We start from the raw sequence: 7,897 nt of genomic DNA on the forward strand, positions 1-7,897 counted from the left end.
TCGGGTTAAGCGTTGAACTTTTGATTTTGACTGAGGTCGTGATCTTGAGGTTCATGAGATTGAGCCCTGCACCAAGCTCTGTGCGGACAGTGCAGAGCCTGCTTGGGATTCTCTCTCTCCTCTCTCTCTTCCCCTCCCCCACTGGCATGTGCACTTTCTCTCAATCAAAGAAACTTAAAAATAAATAAATAAAGGTATCCTGGGGTGACTGGGTGGCTCAGTCGGTTAAGCAGCTGACTTTGGCTCAGGTCATGATCTCACAGTTTGTCAGTATGAGCCCCACATCAGGCTCTGCTGTCAGCACAGAGCCTGCTTCAGATTCTTTGTACCCCTCTCTCTCTCTGCCCTTACCCCACTCATGTTCTTGCTCTCTCTCTCTCTCAAAATTAAACATTAAAATTTTTTTAATATAAATAAATAAATAAAGGTATTCACTGTTTTTAATTCTTGTAGCAAAATGGTACTTTTCAATAAAAACAGCAAAGGTAGCCATTGCTGTGCTCACAGGTTTTCCCTCCCATTCCCACTGTCCTAGCCCAAAGGTCTCCTTCTAACAGTTCTTCAGAAGGAATGGGGGCAGCTGGGCTGGCTGACTGAGAGTTATTGTCCATTCACTGTTTCCACCCACAGGGATGCAGGAACCTCGTGTCTTCTCCCAAAGTCTCCTCTGGTCTCTTTCAGCAGCCTTCCCTCTTTGCGTTTTATTTTATTTTATTTTTTTAATTTTAAACAGTAAATGAGTTTTGAAGCAGCCCAAACTCTTGTGTTGCTGTGAACATGAAAGGTTAATCCTGACACACAGACAAGAGAGTGGGGTTTCACAATAGTTAGCTCCACTAAATCCTTTCCTCCTGCAAAGAGGGAAAAGGAGAAGCCGTACACACTATTTCCAGTCATGGGACAAACAGATAAACACAAGTCTGTAATTTCTCTGTTCTAATCAGAGCACTTTATTACACTTCCTGAATTTTCTGTTTTGGAAACAACTTCCTCCATGCTGCCTCTTTCACTCATAACAGAGGCAAAACAGAAAAACCAGCACCATCCTGGCTTGCCAAAGAATCAATGGAAAAGAGGGAAATTCTCTTTTTTTTTCAATAATAAACTCCTGGATAGATTTTTCGGATTTTTTGGTTTGCTTTGTGAAAGCAATGGCCTCCAAAGTTCTGGATTTCATAGATAGATCTTTAATTTTTTATTTTTTTAATTTAGGGAGACTAACATAAGGTTGCCAACTTTAAATTTTGTAACTTAAGGATACTTAGGAACACACACACCCCTCATATACTGCTGTTTATAAATATTTCAGCTGCTGTGGAAAATAGGCAATTCTTCAAAATGCTGAACACAGAGTTATCATAAGACCCAGCAATTCCACTCTTAGATATTTATCTGAGAGAAATAAAAAGTATGTGCTCACAAAAACTTGTACACGAATGTTCATAGCATTATTTATAATAGTCACAATGTGGAAAAAACCCCAAATGTCCATCAACCGATGAACAGATATAAACAAAAATGGAATGGAATAAAAAAACAATGGAATATTTAACAATAAAAAGGAATGAAGTACTGATACATGCTCCAATATGGATGAAACTTGAAAACGTTATTTTCAGTGAAAGAAGCCAAACACAAAAGGTTGCATACTGTTTGCTTCCATTTATATGAAATGTCCACAGAATAGGCAAATCCATACAGACACAAAGTAGATTAGCAGTTGCCAGAATGGGGGGGGGGAGGGGGGAGGGAGGGAGGAGAGGTGGAGTACTGTTAGTAGGTACCTACAGAGTTTCTTTTGGGGGTGATGAAAATATCCTAATGTTAGATAGTGGTAATGGTTGTCCAGCTCTGTGGACTGTACACGTTAAAAGGGTGAATTTTATGGTATGTAAATTATATCTTAATAAAGCTGTTTACAAAAAAAACTTCCCACACAATTACTATATATTCTATTTTCACTATTTAAACACCAAAAAAAAAAAAAAAAGAACCCCAAACAAAACAACAAAGCGGGCGCATGGGTGGCTTGGTAGGTTAAGTGTCCCACTCTTGATTTTGGCTCAGGTCATGATCTCAAGGTCATGATCAAGCCCCGCATTGGCCTCTGTGCCAACAGCATGAGCCTCCTTGGGGTTCTCTCTCTTTCTGTGCCCCTCCCCAACGTGTGCATGCATGTACACTCACTCTCTCTATCGCTCTCAAAATAAATAAATAAACATTTCAAAAAAAACTACAAATAAAATCTCAGGACAAAGTACAGTCCATTAAATTTTATAAACTTGAATTTATGAAAAAAACTAACTCTATTTTACTTTCACATTTTATCACAGACAGCTGGGAACTTTGTCAAACATCTTACAGCCAGCAGACCTTGACATTTAAAGGGATGTTAGTTACTTTTGTCACTCAACTAAGTACCAAGTGGTTCAGACAAAGCACTATTCCTCTGAAATTAATACTTGTAGGTCTCAAAATGCAAGAACCAAATAAAAACAAAGGATAAAATATTAAATACACTTGGTATTGAAATTAGAAAATTAACTCACTTCTTGAAAACAAAATAAAACCAAACAAAAACTCTGCCCCAAATCAACTCTAAGAACCAGCTTTGAGAATCATTAGTATGAACAGAATGACTTTTGGCATTTGGATTTTAGTTCTGTCCAGTACCAAATTGGTGATCTTGGGTATGTGGCTTAACCTAAACCTCAGTTTCTTTGTCAGTATAGTAAGAAAATAAACGGGGAAGTTTGAATCAGATCATGCATGGAAAGCGGTGCTACTCAAAGCATGGCATGCAGACCACTGTTGGTCCACAAACTGTTAGCAGTCTGCATACAGTACAGACACAAAGCGTACACATTTAGAATGTCTTACAGCAGGTGAGAGTTAATGTTTGTTGAATCTAATAATTTTTAAAAGTCTACATTCTGTAGTTTTTTCATGTTATTTTTCTAGTAATTCAATTTAGTTCAGGTCCTGACTATCTCTAGAGTACTCAACTGCTTCCTAACCTCTATCCCTGCTTCCAGTCTTAAGTCTATTCATAACATGGTTACCAGATTTTGACCATATAACCACCCTACTTAAAACCTTTCAATGGCTATGTAAGAAACTTCGTAGTGATTGTCTCTGGGGAGAACGGGGGAGGAGGAGTCTAGGGTAGGAGAAACATTTATCTTTCACTCTAGTACTACTTGAATTGTTTATCATTAGTAATCAAACAGTCCCAGTATTTTGCAAAAAAAGTGTTTTTAGAAAAGTATGTTATAGGTCAATTGTAACTCAGTAAACCTGGGGGGAAAAAGAAAGAAAGAAAAGTACTGATGTGTAACAGCGTGGGGGGAGAAACCTACCTTGTCCTTTACCAAGATAATTTGAGAAGCACTGATACCAGGCACTTTACTGAATGCTAAGCACAAAGTAAGGACTCTCAAAATATTAACTTCCTCTCCATCTACTGGATTCTATAGTCAATCACTAAATGCTTACGTAGAGCCCCCAAGGTGAAAAGACAAATGTTGTGTGGGTGCTAAAGCAATTTAAGAAATTTAGTTGCAGAAATAAAGCCCACCCGATATAGAACAAACAACATAAAAGACAAACCAGTACAAGCTCTAATTAAGTGATACTGAAAAAAATTTCTGAAAAACTAGGGCTCTTTTCAGGTTAAAGTGGTCAAGAAGGTTTTTGTCAGAGGAAGTGTGATTAGACCCAGGCCTTCAAAGGTTGCATAGGATTCAGGCAGCTGAGAGGCAGAAGAGTATTTAGACAGAGAACTGCCAGAGCAAAAGCAGGGAGGGAGCTACTCTGGGCAGGTGAGACTAACAGGAAAGCAGTAGAAATGAGGGGTTGGAACTGACTTTATGGGACAACCTTGTCTTTGTCTACCAATTCAAGGATTTAGAACAAAAGCCAGAAGTCAGTCCTTGAAGATTTTTGAGCTGAAAAGCAAATGATCAAACTGGGGTGGCACAAGCAGTATCCCGTAACCTACTATTGGATCACTCTCTGTGAGGTGTGTCAATCTTTTTCCTTTCCCTGCTTTCACCATACAAAAGATCCCAACCTCAGATCAATCCAACCATCTACTTTCTAGACTCGAACTTAAATCATGATTCAGATTTGCTGAAGAAAACCAAACAACCGTGCAGAATGGTACATAACCACTGTGTAGTCTCCAACCTTCAGTCTTCTTGCTGAAGAAAACCAAACAACCGTGCAGAATGGTACATAACCACTGTGTAGGCTCCAACTTCAGCGTGGCCCAGCAAATCTTTTTTAGTGTTCCTAGTTCACTTCCTATTCTCATTCCCAAGGAACTACTGTTACTAGCTTTCACTGTTATCCTCAAGCCCCACAACTGCACTGCTTCCTGGACCTCTCATTTGGTGTCTCTGCCCCTTTCCTCTAGGGAACAACTGAGGTCATCAGACAAGGAAGAACTCTCTCAACTTTCTCTGCCCAAGCCTAAAAATGTACATATTTCAAGTCCCACCCAGACTTCTTTGGTTCTAATTTAAGCCCTCCATTTGTGATTAATCAATCACTTCCTGTCCCTTAATTGACGGCTCCTCTTTTTTTAAGATTTTATTTTTCTTAAATCATCTCTATACCCAATGTGGGACTCAAACTTACAACCCCAAGATCAAGAGTCATATGCTCCATTGACTGAGTCAGCCAGGCACCCTGGTTGTTCCTCATTTCTCATGTTTCCAGTCTTCTCTTTATATTGGCCCATCCCCATGTAAGTTGCTTAAAGCTCTTCCATCTCAGGGAGGAGAAAATCCAACATAAAACAATACCTTTCCTTGACCCCATATTGGCTTCTCCTTCTCTCCTCCTTAAGCACAGATGTTCATAGGCCTTTGTCTTCATTTCTTTACCAGTCTTACACTACACAGCTTCCTTGGGCAAACTCCTCCATTCCCATGGCTTCAATCACCATCTCTGTCATTAGCCAGGAAACCTATACCCTTGCCATACTGAGCTCTCATGGTGCCGATCTCCTATTTCACTAATGAATAGCATTCTCCATCTTTATGCCTCATAGATACCTCACATTCAACATGTCCAAAATGGAATAACTTCCTCCCAAATGTGTCTCTACTTCTAGTTTGGATCTCTTTAGGGACTGACACTATCTACTCAGTCATTCACATAGGAAAGCTAGGCGTCATCCTAGATACCTCAAGTCATTAACTCGGGCTAATTCTACTTCCTTAAGCTCTCCTATCCAGCCCCAATAAATCCCCATTGGTACTGCCTTAGTTCAGACCCTGAGTATCTCTAGCTTAGATTACTCAACCACTTCCTAACTTCTTTTCCTGCCTCATCTTGTTCTCTTAAGTATTCAGAAAATGGTTACTAGATTTGACCATATAACCACCCTGCTTAAAACCCTTCAATGGATGGAATACCTGGGTGGCTCAGTCAGGTAAGCGCCCAAATTCTGATTTCAGCTCTGGTCATGATTTCCCAGTTTCTTGAGTTCAAGCCCTGTGTCAGGCTCTGAGCTGATCCTGTGAAGCCTGCTTGGGAGACTCACTCTCTCCCTGCCCCTCCTCTCCTCACACTCTGTCTCTCTCAAAATAAATAAACTTAAAACAAAACAAAACCTTTCAATGAATACGTAAGAAACTCCATGGTGACTGTCTCTGGGGAGAATGGGGGGAGCTACAATAAAAGAAATATTTACCTTTCACTTTAGTACTATTTGAATTTTTACCACAACATGCACTACTGTAACACAAAACTAAAGTTTCAGCAGCTGCAAATGTCTACGTACAAAGTCCTTCATAATCTCCCTGATTACTTTTTAAGCTACTCTCTCAAGACAATCTTCCTGAATGCCCTAAAGTCTATCCTTTTATCTTTCAAGGCTCTGCCCAAATGGTACCTCCTCCTGACTTTTCCATGCAGGAGACCTCTGTCTCCTTTGTGTCTACTTTGTGCCATAAATATACTTCCATCATGGCATTTACAGACCATGTTGTAATACTTAAACATTGTTTGAAATTTCCTCCCTTAGGAGGAGGGCATATTCCCTGAGGGCATAAAGTATTTCTTTTTCACCTTTGAATTGTCAGTCTAGTTACCAAAATCAAAATTTATAATGGGTGGGGCTTGGACCAGAGTGTTTTGAAAATGTTCACCTGCTGATTCTAACTCAATCCACTGCTAACAACTGCACTAAATTATAAACTCCTTGAGATCAGGAATCATTGTGACCAGCACAATGTAATGATCAATAAACAGTTTCTAAACTGGAACTGAAGTAGAGGGAGGAAAAGTTGGAGCTGGAGATTTGGAGGCATCAGGATACAAGGTGTGTGAAACTGTGGCAGTAAGTAAGCTTGCTCAAGAGAGTATAAAGTGAGAGGAGTAAGAAAGCCAGGGCAGACTTGTCACCCAGTAACTGCAGAGGGCTCATTTACATGAGTTTTTCCATACAGACTGAGTTCCTTAAGGTCAGGAACTCTGTCCTATTCATCTCTGTCTGTCCACCTGTCACAGAGCACAGTGCATGGTACCTGTTAGGAGCTCAGGAACCTTTTACTGGGTTGTATCAGCGACACTGATAATAGAGGGAGGTACAAAACTTCAAGAACACAAAGAAAGAAGTGACTACTTTGGCCAAGGTCGGGGGGGGGGGGGGGGCGGGGGACTGGAAACAGACGTTTTTCAGAGGGACAAGTGAGCTCAGTCCTGAAAGAGAAGTTCATTTGGCAAAGACATGGCCAGAACTTCAAGTAGAGGGAACAGCAGGGCACAGGTACCAAGGCATGAAACAGCACAATGCATACACCCTTTCCATGTGACAGAGTCAAATGCATGATACAGAAAAAATGTTAGGGAACTTTAGAAAATGAAGCTGAGAGGATCTGACTGTGAAGGGCCATGGATGCCGACTAAGGATTTAAGCCTAACTGTGGGTGGCCAATGAGGAGTTTTAAATATAATCTGAAATTACCAGATTGATTTTTTATAAAGTAACTCTGGTAGCAGCTCGAAGGGCAAAGAATTGAGACTCAAGGGAAGGAGCTTAATTAGTGGCTGACAGTCCAGCTAAGAAACCCAAGCAAAAACTGTATCCTCCTTAAGTCTTATACCAGAGAGAAAGGAGGGAAGGGAATGAGAAATCCATGCCGTAAAATCCCAAGATTCAAGTCAAGCGACATGCTGATCGCTAAGCTGCGCTTGTTTGGGGTCTGAACTGGATGGGAAGGAAGTTCCGAAGTGAAAATGCCCTGGATCTTTCGGTTCTACCTCAAGAGTTCCAAGCCCCTTCCCATCACGACCCCACCCCTGCGCGAAGACCAACTGTACTGAGGGGCGCGGGGAGAACAAAGGAGCATTTCGGGCAAACGGGGAACACTGCGGCACCTACTTCGGACTGGGGGTGAAGAATTGCGCGTGCGCACCAAAAGCGCGTGCCCCGCCCCGTCTTTAAACCTGGCGGCGGGAAAGGGGACTCTGCACTTGCCAAGAGTGCACCCGCGGCTCCGAAAGGACGCCATCCGCTAGACCCCTCTCTCCCACACACTCACCCGCTCCCCGCCGGTCCTCAGGATCCCCGCGGAGCCAACGGCCCCCAGGCCCCCGGCCGCAGCCTTTCCCGCCACCCGGCTCAGCGAGACCAATCCCCGCCTGCGTGGGAGCGGGGCGGGGCGAACTGGGCTGGTGCATATGACCCCAAGCGAGCAGGGGGTGGTGGTGATGAAGTAAGGAAAAGGGAAGCGAGTACACGTACTGTTTTATCTGAGTCCATTCCCTATATTGAGCTAAGAACCACAGTGCTGTGAATTTTCTGCCAACTTAAAATAATAGAAATCAAAATCCGATTAGAGGTAAATTTACAAACATTCTCTTCCCCTTCTCCTAGTCAAGTGGA

General features: G+C 41.9%; 1 protein-coding gene across 3 annotated transcripts in view; it reads right to left on the reverse strand.

The window, feature by feature from the left end:
• TIMELESS (timeless circadian regulator) overlaps positions 1-7,692 on the reverse strand; it is a 29,371-nt gene extending 21,679 nt beyond the window's left edge. For 2 of the 3 annotated variants that reach the window (XM_015085077.3, XM_015085076.3), the window contains exon 1: positions 7,554-7,692. The gene's annotated coding sequence lies outside the window, so the exon portion shown is untranslated. Of the gene's footprint in view, positions 1-5,423; positions 5,443-7,553 lie in introns of those variants that run through there. The other variant, XM_053226378.1, reaches the window with a different exon arrangement.
• Between the last annotated feature and the right edge of the window lie 205 nt (positions 7,693-7,897).

This window comes from Acinonyx jubatus, chromosome B4 (genome assembly GCF_027475565.1).
Source record: "Acinonyx jubatus isolate Ajub_Pintada_27869175 chromosome B4, VMU_Ajub_asm_v1.0, whole genome shotgun sequence".
Taxonomy (NCBI): Eukaryota; Metazoa; Chordata; class Mammalia; order Carnivora; family Felidae; genus Acinonyx; species Acinonyx jubatus.